Below are 12,621 nucleotides of genomic sequence, written 5' to 3'. Positions count from 1 at the left end.
AGCTGTCCAGCCGCCAGCCTCGAGGGTGTGCAGTGGGGGTGGGACTGCCTGTGGCAGAGAACTTGATGCGTGGTGGAAAGGAACTCGATTTCCATCCAAGCCAGCTGCCCTTGTGAGCCAGAATGGATGTGGTAGGGGTGGGGAGTCACACACATCAGTGGCAACCCCCCCTTGGCTTTGGGATCGGGCCCCGTAACAGTCCCATGAGATGGTGCTCTTTGAGCAGGGCTGGGGATGCTGCCTGTTAGCAGCCCCCACGCTCACCGTGAAGACTTGGCTTTGCCGTGCCGGAGTTTGCTTTCCCTTTCAGCATCCTGTGGGAGGCTGTGATGACCTCGCTCGCTCTCTGGCTGCTCCCAGCCTTCCAATGTAGCCACCTAGCTGTGGGCCTATTACAAATCCCACTGGAGTCCCTTCCCTGGGCTCTGGGTCACTGTGGGTCAGACCCTCGCTTTTATCCCATTGGGGTTCTCTTGGTGACCCCACTCCAGCACACACTCAAGCTCTGGGAAAGTCTTAAGCGCATGCTTAGGTGTTTTGCTGAATGGGGATAGCTGCAGAATCAGGGCCTCTGTGACTGGTTCCTAATTTCAGCCCAGGGTGGCAATATTAGCCAGCGGATCAGAGCAGATGGTGGGATCTAGGGTCTGCCGTGTAAACGCTGCCCTGCCTGTGTCGGTTGCGTTGTGTTAAGGATGAGTCACCCAAGCTGTGTTCCTCCGGTGTCCTGCTCTGTTCTCAGAGTGCAGCCTTCCCCTCGGGAAAGTGTGTGGGCAGGGTTCTCCAGCATCGGCGAGGACGTTCACATCCCTTCTGTGCAGCTGCACCTGGCTTAGCACCTACATGGGAAAGGTCCTGTTAATTCTGAGGTTGCCTCGTTGCTGGGCCGTGGCCGTAATTCCGCCTCCAGGCTCCTCGCTGGGGAAAACACACCATGCGGCTTGGACTCCGTTTCCCACTCAGAGGGCGTGGGGGCTAGTAGTTGAAGTGGGGGCCAGCAAGTTGGGACTGCAGGGGCCTGACCGGCGTACGTGGCTTGACATCCCGAGCTGTAAAATGGATGCCGCGCTGACCTACTACACCTGAGGCAGGGTTGATGTGACGCTCGGTTAATAGTTTGCTAAGCGCTTTCGTATCCTCAGATGAAAGGTGCTGTTAGAAGCACCCAGGAGCATTCTGCCCTGCTATACAAAAAGGCCATGGGTCGCTGAATCACACACCTTGCAGTGTGTATCTGCCTCCAGAGCTCCCCCATGAAGGGTTCTGGAGGGAAGTGGTAACTAATGGGGGACTGCGCTGAGGCAATACTTCCATCGCATTGAAAGTGGCACCTGTCGCCTCTCCTGTCTTGGTTTTAAATAGATGGACATCATAATAATACCAAGCTCTTGTGTGTAGTGCCTTTCCTCCGGAGAGCTCAGAGCGCAGGATCATTATCTCCATTTTACAGAAAGGGAAACTGAGGCAACAGGAGGGGAATTGAGTTGCCTAAAGCCACCCAGCAGGCCAGTGATCAAGCCAGGAATAGAACCCAAGTCTCCAGGGTCCCGGTTCAGTGCTGTATCCACTAGGCCACACTTCCTACCCTAGCAAGCCTTGGCAGAACCAGAGCTGATGAACAGATGAGGGCATTCCTGTGGGAGAGTGAGAAATGCCCTGTGAAGTTGGGCTTGTGAGAGGGAAGTTTCCTGCTTCCCCATCACCCCCATCTCACTCACATGGGTGCACACACTCCCTGCAAATTGCAGATGAGTGCCTAGCGAATGCAATGCTGTACGCCCCACTGGGGTACCACTGCGGCTGGTAATGAAAAAGTACTCTTGGCAGCCCCGGAGCAGAGAGCCCTGTGAATGATGGAGAAGGTGGGGGACTGGCTTTTTATCCCTTCTCCCATCAGGAGGGTGCTTACAAAGCGCCTCTTGCCTGCTAGCCCCAATGGAGGAGCAAGTAAGGCCCAGGCTGTGGGGTGAGTCCGTGGCAAAGCCTCTGCCCCCTCTGCCCTGATCACTAGCGCCCCCCCACTCCCTATCCGCATCCCCAGCTCAAACCGGGTTCCCTGGCTGAGTCTTGGGAGCCATTCACCTTCCTCCCCCTTGGCAAGTTCCCTGCCAGCCCCAATAGGAATCTTGCAAACAACGACAGGTGGGTCAGTGTCACCAGCCAATCAGAATGCTTCACCTACAAGCCACGCCCAGACTATCATCTGGCCGTATCTTGGTCCACAAAGCCATTTGGTCTTGAAAGGCCCCTGGCTGGAGTTGGTTTATTGTTTTACCAGGCTGATACAAGGCTTCCTTGGTTCAAATCCCATTGGGTGTTCAGGGTTGTTTCGAATGTGTTTCCTCGGTCAGGCCGGCTGCACAAACACCATTGATTTAAAGCAATGCGCAGCCACGGATCAGACTCTTGTCCACAGTTCAAACCCCACTGGTGTCCCCCTAGTCCTGGCAAATGAAGAGCAGCTGGTGGGATCGGGGCTTACAATCCTTCCCCCCTATCCGTTTTCCTACAAACAAGCCGAATTTGGCAACGCACCCCAGAGGTCAGATATGCTTTAGTCAAACACCAGTTACTGGTCTCAGTACAGGGGTAAGCAGGTGTTGTGGAGAAACTGGGACCGGATCATCTAATGGCCCTTCCTGGCCTTAAAATCAGTGAATCTATAAAAGTTGGGCTCTGCCTAGGTTCCTAGATGAGAGTCATCTGGACAATCCTGCAGCCTCCTTTTCAGACGTGATGAGCCCCCACCTCTCCCGTTGGAGTCGGTGCGGGTGCTCGGCACCTGGCGACGCTGTGCCTCTCCCTGCAGCTCCCCGGCGTGGCTCAGCCCCGAGGTGATAGCACTCTCCCCCTCTTGTAATGTAATTCACATGGGATTAGTTCCAGGACACACACCCCCCCCAGTCCTAAATTTGGTCGTCATGGCAACAGTGTCACCCACTTGCTAGTTTCCCTGTGGTTATTTGAAAGGGGGGGTGGGAGAGAAAAGAAAGAGGGAGGATATAAAAGGAGGGAGCAAAAAAAAGGAAAACCGCCCTGCACAAGGCCTGATGTCTGGGCGTCCGTGGACTAATTACTGCAGAAGCAGCTGTGGGGGGAGGAGGGGGGGCAGGGGCTAAGTGGTGCTTTCATGGCTGGCGCGGAGGGGATCTGTGACCCGAGGAACAGGCAGTGGAAATCAATAACATTGAGAGGGAGGGAAGCGGGCGGCTGGAAAGGCAAAGATTTTTGTCACCTTGGCTTTCCTTTGTGTGCAGGAGAGGATGCCGAGGGCCCGGCTCCTTTTGTTCCCCTGCTTGGCACCGTGGTGCCCAGAACAAGTGTCAAGAGCTTGAGCGGTGATTAGCAGAGGCGCTTTCAGCCAGCCGGCCCCAGTTCCAGGGGAAGGGGAAGGGGAAGGAGAAAGGGAGGGAGGCCGTTTTCACACCCCTGCATAGCAGCCGGCACAAGAGAGAGATTTTAACCCCTTCCTGTGTGTTCTGCTGCTGCCGCCCTGCTACCCGGGGCGGCACCTGCCCGGAGGGCGGTCGAGAGCGAGCGAGCTCATTACAGCCGAGCGGGTGCAGTTAGAACGCTGCCCGTTTGAGAATCAGTGCAGCGCCCAGCTTTATAGGCCGGTTGGGTAAGGCCATGCTCTCCGCTCCAACAGCCGCTCCCTGTTCGGTGGGCGTCCCCCGCCGGCGCCCAGCTGCACCTGAGGTGGGCGTCATCGCCCTGCTCCGTAACCCACGGCCTGCCCGTTGCCGAAAGGGGCGGACACACCCAGCACCCGCTGCAGGCAATGGGGCAAGCATCTGCCACCGACTTCACTCGGTGGGGCTAGGGCTTGGCCTGAAGCCTTTAGCTCCCATGATGAGGCTAAGGCGAGGGTGCTGCATGGGAGCGGGCCCAGCTGTGGCCTGCTGGATGGATCTGTCTCCTCCCTGGCCCCAGGCCTGTTACTCCTCCTCTCCGCCCTCCCCGTGATGAGTAGCCCGTGTCGGATTTGTCTGCTGGCTGCCAGGCGTTGATGGCAATGGGACGTTGCTTTGGCACCTGGGTGTTGCCTCATAGCTCTGCTGGGCTGGAGGGGAGGTTAGCCACCCGCTTGGCCTCTGAGAGTGGGATCCTACAGCCGGGGGTGGACTGTAGCGGTGGCAACACTCGGCACAGCCAGAGCGCTCCTGCCAGCCAACGATCTCAAAGCTTTTTACAAAGGAGGCTCAGTAACATTTGCCTCAGTTCATGGCTGTGGAAACTGAGGCACTGGGGGGAGGGGCTGGATTTCTCCAAGGTCACACACTGTGGATTCCTGACTACCAGTGCTCTGCGCCGCTAGGCCGTATAATCTGGGTGAATATCTGTTATCTGGCCTGGTATGGGTGGCCTTTTCTCCCTGCTTCACCTTAATCCAATTTCCTTCTACATCCCCACTATGGCCAGCTCCTCTGGGAGTATGGCGGTGTGCTTTGCTTGTAGTCATGGTTTGGACGTGAATGGCTCGGGGAGGGGGAAGTAAGTTATTACTAAGCCAACCTTCCCCCCCCCCCCCCTTCCCCTTAATCTCTTTATTCCTGGGTTAAGCCTGGTTTCCAATGGTTTTAAAGACAGATTTGCCCTTAGCCATATCGGACATAGTGGTAATGACTGCTAGCGTGTGTGTTTGTGTGTGTGCGCACTTGTAATCCCAGTGTAACAGTAATATCATCTGACATTTCTATGCCCCTCTTGTCCCAAAGGATCCCAAGATGCTTTGCAGCCTATATAGACAGGGATCAGTTTACCCATCAATGAGATGCAGCCAGCGCTGGGGTGGAATGCAGCAGCTGCTCACTGTTCTTTAGCAGATCAGAAGAATGTTGTATTCCCTTGGAAGTGCTGGGAAGGATTTCGGGAGGCAGAATGTAATTATCCAGACAGGAATTTGGCCAGGACACTGGGGCTAACACCCGAGCTCTTGCAAAAGCGCTAAGGAATTTTTAACAACCTCACCTAATCTGATCTGAAAGATGGTCCCCTTGGCAGCCCAGCGCCCCCCTGGCCTTGGTTTGGAAGAGCACCCCTGGACTATCCCCACATGCATTTCATGCTGCACTGGGCCTTCTCCGGGATCTCTCCCAGCCAAGCAGCCCCTAAGCGTGACACATCATAGCTTGGGAGCACTCGTGAGAGCCCCATGGGTTGGAGGCAGCCCCGAGTGGCACTGCAGCAGATGCGCAGCGCTGCTGAAAACCCTCTGCTGGCTGCGGTTGTTGGCTGTCAAGGAGCTCAAATGGCTGGAGTAGGGGCCAGTCGAGTTGCCTGGAAGGCAGGTTTTGTCATGGTCTGCTGTTCGGAAAGCAAATGTTCCCCTCGGGCTTTGGCAGGAGCCCCTGATCTGTCATTCCACATTGCGGCATGGTGCAGAGAGCACATGCAATTCCTGCCGCTTCATCCGGGGAGGTGGCGGATTATGGGCTGCCCAGCCTCCCCCCCATCTCCCCTCCTGTCCCACTTGAAAGCCCCTTGGTGATAAGGGTACCTGTGACATTGCATGAAAGTCCCACAAACCATTAATTCCATTACCAACATCTGATCTCCCCCTTGCCAGGAGGGCCTGCTCTGTAACCATGGTGGAGAGGCCTATGAATGAATTGCTGAAGGGCCAACAAGCAGATTAGCACTTAGCAGATGTTACCTTAAAATGTGAACTGCCGGTGTCTCCTGCATCTGCCTTCGCTTGGATCCGGCGCGCTCCGCTCCTGCGGCCTTTCCAAATGGATCCATTTGGCTTCTGGAGATCTCACCTTTGAAAGGGAAATAAACAACCCCTCCTTCCCCTGTGCCCTGCCTCAGAACTGCGCTTGGCTCTGGGTTGGAGCACCTGCTGGATCCCATTTCTCCCTGGCACCGGACTCAGGCGGGCTGCCCCGCTCCGCTGGCATGTGCAGATGGCAAAGCTAGCGGGGCGCTGTCTGCAGCGTCAGCCAGAAATGCAGAGAAAGCAGGTTGCAGGCTAATGATGGCGCCATGTCCAGCCTGAGCAAGTCTGCTCACCTGGCGGTGGGCTCGGTCCCACTGGGAAAGGGCAGAGTCACCCCGCTCCTGGGCTGTGGATGTGAAACCAGGGGGGTGAGTGCCGTGTGCTCTCAGCACCTTTCTGGGGACCATCAGAACCGTCCTGAGCTGCCCCTAGAGAACGGAGTGTTCTCCACAACCTGCCGTGCTCTTCTGCCCTTGATTCTACTTCTCAAAGGGCTTTCTTTCTTTCTTTCTGTCTTTCTTTCTTTCTTTCTTTCTTTCGGTCTTTCTGTCTTTCTTTCTTCCTTTCCACCCCCCTTCCCTTTTGCACACTCTAGTTAATTAAATGCGGCTGCTTTTTGTCAAAAGACAAAGTTGGATATTTATTACACCTTCGTGCTACCAAATGTCAAAGGCCCACATGCGCCGAAGAACTACTGGCAGGGAATGAAAACCCGAGCATATGTCTGCTGAGTTCAGGGCAGGCGCGAATGGCAGGCTGGGGCTGCCACAAATAGCCTGCAGCTCTCTAAATTTGGCTCTGGCGAACTGCTTGGGATGACAACGTATTTTACAGTTTCTGTTTACATGGGGAGTTGAGTCTGAGTCACTGGGAGAGCTATTCTACTGGATAAACATTCCTCTTCCTCAATGAATTATTTAATTGGAAAGAATTAAAGACGCAGTTAAAATAAAAATATGCTGCCTCCCCCCCCCACTCCTTCCCGTTTCAGGTTTTAATTGTGCCCTGGCTCACTCTTTTAGCCAGCGACCGTTTCTCCGCTGTGTTATTTTTACATGGCAAGGGAGGGGAATAAGGCTGTGTTCGTTTTATGTTTTTTCCCCCCCTTTTTTTAATAATAATGCTTTAAAGATGTTTGACATCTGTAACAAACAGCTGGCATCCTGTTCTGGAAGAATGTCCTTTTATTTCAGAGCAGGTTGAACTGTCATTAATAGTATAATTAGGTGATTATCACTATACAGCAGAAAACTGCTTAATTGCACAGATAGCTTTGCTAGGATTCCCGTCTTTTTATGGCTGTATTTGTTTTAGCCGCCTGAATTTTCGCTCTGTTTTGTTGTTTGCTACATTGATTATTATTTTTTTAATGCATGTGACAGCTGTATGTGTCTGACCGTCAGCGCTGGTGCACCCACTGGTATTAATGCAGAGATCGGAGAAGGAGGGGACACCCAGATAGAGAATCACTCCATCCTTAGATCTGCTTAACCCCATGTGTGCTGGTCCCGTGGCACGCAAGGGTTTTGCCTGAAACCTTTGACCCATATAATAACAAGTCTGGGTAAGGGGAGGAATGGCCGATTTAACTGGGGTTTAAAGAAATAAAAATGATAGAGCGTCCTTCCTAAGCAATGAACCTGGTTCTTCACTGCCCCTCCTGTCTGTGCACAGGTAATAAAGTCACGCTCCATCATCCAGAACCTCGGCACTTGGCAGGGGTCATGGCTTACCGATAGTTAATAGTGCGGTCACATGACGGGGTCAATCTCCGCCACTGCTCCAAGGTCTGCCCCTGCAAGGCAGGTGTCGGAGGCTCCCAGCTGGCAACACAGGGCACAAAGCAGTGAGGAATTGCAGCCAGCCTGTCTAAGGGGGGAGGAGGAAGATGGCAGCCCATCCTCTTCCTCTCCCCAGGCTCTGTCTGCCTTTTGAGAGATTTGCAGGAGGTAACGGCACCGCTGCCATCCCAGCTTCTGTGGGGGGTGCGCTGCTTGGCTGGGACGTGGGGCTTGCCCCAGTGCGAGGTGCTGACATTGGTTGGGCCGGGGTAAGCCCCACTTTGCGTCCGTGCTGCTGGCGCTGCATGGAGGGAGTTACGCTGGCGTGAATTTCTCAGGTGTAGACCGGGGCCTTCGAGGGGGGAGGACAGCTGCCGAGGGTGGAAGGAAGGCGGGAGATCAGAGAGGTGGGGGGCCAGGGAGAGCGGAAGGGATGGGCAGTAGATAGTAGAGATGCCCGTGTGAAGTTTGGCTCAGCTGCCCGGTCCCCTAGTTGGGGAGCTGGCTAGGATCCAGTTGGAGATACCCCAGAGGTAGAAAGGGAGTGACTGCAGGGAGCCAAGGGCTTGACACCTTTTCAGTCCCGCTCTCCCTTGGAACGACTGACACCCCAGCGTCCCTGAGCCCTTTGCAGCGGGCGCCAGCTCAGCACTTTCTTCTCATAAGCACCCACTTCAGTGGAGCGCGGCTGGTCCCCCTTGGAAGGGAGATGAAAGGCGGAGATGAAGAGCCAGGCAGTCAGAGCCCGTTGGCGAGTGTCAAGCGCTGCCGTCCCCAGACTGAAAAGCCCAGCGTGGCTGCACGCCGAGGCACCCCGTGGGACAAGATGAAAGCGGTGGGAGCGAACGTGCCTGTCTCGCTCGAACAGGGAATAAAGGCAGCATCCTACCGCCTCGCAGCCTCTGTGAGGGAGAGCCAGGAGCCGCTGGGAGCTTTCACTGTTCCTTCCAGGTGCTCCCCTTCGCAGTCCAGCCGCTGTGGCCCAGATGCCTCCTTTCCCCTGCCTGTCACAGAGCCCCCGTCTCGGCGAGTTCCTGGACAGGCTGGTTAGTAAGACGCTGCCTTGGAACTGCTCTGCCATGGAGCAGCTGGTTTCCCCGTCCTGTTCTCAGCACGGTCCCTGGCACTGCGGGTCTCGGTGCCGGTGGCCGCCCCGGCTAGCCGCGTGGATTCTCTTCAGCGCCAGTTCAAGGGGACCCGTTGCTAGCAGCCATGGGCAGCAATCTCCTAGCGTAGCTCTGACGTCACATGGCCGTGGTTCCTGGCTTGTGGGCACGGGGTCTCCAGCCACCCAACCGAGCTAACGCGTGCCCTCCCCCTTGAGTTCCCTTGGGCAGCTCCTCCCCTCCTGTCGCCTCCCCTTCACAGAGCCTCTCTACATCCCAGCATGCCCTGGGCCGCCCTCTTCCCCACCGCTGACTGGATTGCAAGGGGAGAGGCCAGGCCCCCCCCCAGGGCAGCTTGCCTGGCTGGATGTGACTTTTCCTAGCGGGTAAGCTCTCTCCAGGTGGGCCCTGTGTTGTGTGCAATGCTGACCTGGGAGATGGAGGGGGGTCAGGAGGAGGAGACCCCCGTCTGGATTGGAACCGCTCTCCCCCCATACAACTCTTCAGGGCACTGCTGACTGAGGGAGGGGGTTAGGGTGGGGCTGCTGCAAAAGTGCTCGAACAGCCGCTCCTGCCAGCCAGGAGGGATGGCCTCGGGCAGGGTTCATTTGACACCCAGGAAGCAAAGCCCGCCCGTGAACAACTGCTGGCTGCATCTCCCTCCCCGGGTTTTACAGTCCCAGCCTGAGCTTGGGGATAAGTAACCTTCTAATCAATTTCTCCACCTTAATGCGGCGCAGCGACACTGATAACATCGGAAGCATATGCCACTGGACCCGAGCGCTCAGGCAGGCAGCGCCAGGCCGGGGCCTTTGTTAGCATTTGCTGTAAGCTGTAGATTTTTCCTCCGAGAAGCGTGTGACCATTTTATCCCAGGTCGATTGGCAGGCAGATTAATTGTGTGCGTGTGTGTGTATGGAATCTAAAGAGACGTGGCAAATGCCAGTAGCTCCGAGACCATGGATTTTCAGAGGCACCCAGTCCTTGTCTGCAGCAGGGCTCTCAGCCATCCGTAACGAATGCACCAGAACAAGCCGCCTGGTGTAGACAGGATACGTTTGCACTGGTACAGCTAACCCCGTTGGCCAGCAGGGGGAGCTGTGCAAGTGCCTGTTTGCCCTGATGATGCAGCCATGCGGATGGCTGGGGTCAAGGCAAGCTGCCAGGGCCCAAGCAGCTCCCCTGTGGCTGAGGGCACCCGCCCAGTGCTGGATTGCTTGGGGGCCTTTGCGGGCAGCTCCCCAAGCGAAAGCTGGCTGTGGCGCTGTCAGTGGAGAGCAGGCCTTTGCGCTGTTTGTATCTCTCCCATCTGTGTGAAACGCACTTGTCAGTGCCGGGAGCTTCGTGCTATACGTTCCCAGGGGGCAATGATGTTTTCATGTATGCTGGTCCCAGGCGAGCGAGATGGAGTCCAGCGTGTAAGCCACCCGCTAGGGGCTGGGGGCTCCTTGGTGCTGTGGGACGGGGCAGAACTCGAGCTGGTCGGAAAACTTTAAACAAAACTTTTTTCCGTTGGAAAGAGGTCGATTCGCCGGGCAGGTTTCTCAGGTCCCGGGTGGAATTTCAGGAGGGGCAGGAGCAGAGCAAGAGACTGACCAGACTAGTCCAGCAAGCGGGGCAGTCGTCTGCAATGTAGGAGACCCGAGTAAAAGTCCGTGTCTGAACCGGACAAAGCAGTGATTCGAACCCGAGTCCCTCACATCTCAGCTGAGCGTCCTGATTAGTGGCTTGTTGTCTCTTGGGTGCGCGCGCTTCCCCCCCCCCTCTATGCAATGTTCTGCATCAGAATGAAAACTCATCTCAAAACCTCAGAGCTGTCAATGAAACAGAATTGCTGGTCTTGGGCCACCAGTTAAACCAGCAGCGGGGGGGGGGTGCAGTTGGGGAGGCACTGGGGGGGTTGCAGCCGGAGAAGCATGGGGAATGAGGGGGGGCTGCAGTCGGGGAGATGGGGGGAAGGTTTACGGTCACCAGTGTCCCAAGCTGTCTGGGCCTAGCCCAGAATTCCTGCTCTTCACACGTGCAGGGGTCCAGCTGCTGCTCCAAGGAGCAGGTCCTTCTGTCCCCAGGACTCCTGCGGCCAGGTGTAAACTGCCCCGGGGTCTCTCTGAATTCTCCCCCGGCTCCGCCCTCTGGATGCTCTGACTCCTGTGTGTGGCAAACGCCAGCTTGCTGGTCTCTGGCAATCCCAAGGCAGGAGGGGTAGTTCTGGGATGCTCTGTGCTCTGTTAAAATGGCTAGTGGAGGACCCGCACTGTCCGGTTCCCCCTTCCGCCAGTTCTGGGGAAGATCGCCTGCTTCCTGAGCTCTGCAAAGCGCCTGCTGCCTGGAGTGGCATCTTGGCACCAGTCTCTCACTGGCACGTTGTTTTCACAGTCGGGAGGGAGCAACAGCAGGGGCATCAGCTAATCCCTCCACCCCCTCCTCTCCCTCTGAAATTCCAGGTGGAGGAACAATACCTGGGCCCAGGACCCAGCCTGTCATTTCAGGAGGGAACACGCCGTGCTCCCTTCAGCGCCAGCGCTTGCTGAATGCCTGCTCCTGCCTTTGTCTGGAGGGCTTATTACCCAGGAAAATTGAGGCTCTTTTTCTCTCCCTTCCAGGCAGGCAAATTAGACACTTGGGCAATTTCAAGAAGTTGGGGGGAGGGGGGAGGAAGCCTTTTATCTTTCAGCAAACAGCCAGCAGGTTGCATTTGCTGCGGCTCAGTCTGCTTACGTCATGGCAGGCTCCGGCGCAGAACCAGCCTATGCCCTGCAATAGCTGGAGTGGGTCTTGAAGAGTCGGGGAGCAGCTGGAGCTTCTCCGGGCCAAGTTCAGAGGGTGGTACTAGCCCTGGTGTGTCTGTCTAATGTCTCCATCCCGCCTTGGAAATGGGAGGGCTCTGCAGCCAGGCTGCTGCTGAACTCTTTCAGCCTTCCGGGAGGTGCCGCTCCCGCTGAGAAATCCAGCCCTTCTCCAGAGGCCCTCTGGCTCCTCACCAGAGCTGGCTGCAGCCCTAGTGACGTTGTCAGCCAGCGGGAGAGGTGGCTTAGCAGCAGTGCCAAGCACTGCCGGGCAGGCGATTAGAACTCGGTCACTTTCCTATCCTGGGTTCTCTTCCTCCAGGAGGGAGGTGTGCAGCTGCACCCCCTGCCTAGGGGTCGAATTGCAGGAGTGGGAGGAGATATAGCCAAGTTCCCTGCCAAGTTCCCCCCACAACCCAAGCCTCACCCACTTGAGATGCTCCTCACCAGAGAGGTCATGCTGATCTTCGTTATATGACCCACCTCTTCCTCTCAATCAGCTGTGACAATTGCAGAGCGATCGCCGGGGTTCAGAGTGAAGGCCATGTTTAACCAGAGGGCGGTAGTTGTTTCAGGCTGCCTGCAGACTCAGGCAGACGTCACTGTGTCGGTTACACATTCTGACAGTTATCTGAGCAGGCGGGAAGCTTAAGGGCTTGTCTTTAACGAGAGCTCTGATTACAGAGCCCCTCCGAAAAGCACTGCCTTGGTGCGCTTCTGTCAGCTGGCCCTTTCTGGGGGATGTTTGGAGGGAGTGAACTCTTTGACCGATCTAGGACCTTCTTTGAGTCCCTTTTAGCTGCCAGGATACTGGCTGGAAGGGCTGAATGGGGAACGTGTGTGAAGCTTCGGAACCCCAAAGGGGACATAGCAGTAACCGCTGATCTCAAACAGGGCCAGATCCACTTCCCATGGCAGTCAATGGAAAGCTTCCCATTGGGTGTAGGATCAGGTCCTATGGGAAATGAAACCCAAGAGATTCAGTGGCCTCTAAGTGTCCCATCGTGACCTGCAGTGCCCAGTGAGCTCTTCCTGTGTTAAATATTCCCCGTGTGTGTTGGAAAGGGGTCCAGGGGAGGGGCTCGGAGGACGCATGGTTCTGGGAGAGGCACGAGCAATCGGCTGTCAGGACGCTAGCCGGGCTGGCGGTGGAGTTAGTGAGTGGGTGCCATCCCCCAGTATCACCGTATTGTCTTAGTCCCAGTTGGCAGAATGAGCCAGAGGAA

The 12,621-nt window shown here is 56.2% G+C and overlaps 1 protein-coding gene across 4 annotated transcripts in view; it reads left to right on the top strand.

Annotated features, from left to right (window-relative positions):
* Nucleotides 1–12,621, top strand: part of GSE1 (Gse1 coiled-coil protein) — a 343,522-nt gene that overhangs the window by 245,326 nt on the left and 85,575 nt on the right. The window lies entirely within an intron of this gene.

Source organism: Chrysemys picta, chromosome 14, assembly GCF_011386835.1.
Source record: "Chrysemys picta bellii isolate R12L10 chromosome 14, ASM1138683v2, whole genome shotgun sequence".
NCBI classification, from domain to species: Eukaryota; Metazoa; Chordata; order Testudines; family Emydidae; genus Chrysemys; species Chrysemys picta.
This window is presented reverse-complemented; position numbering and strand designations above follow the sequence as displayed.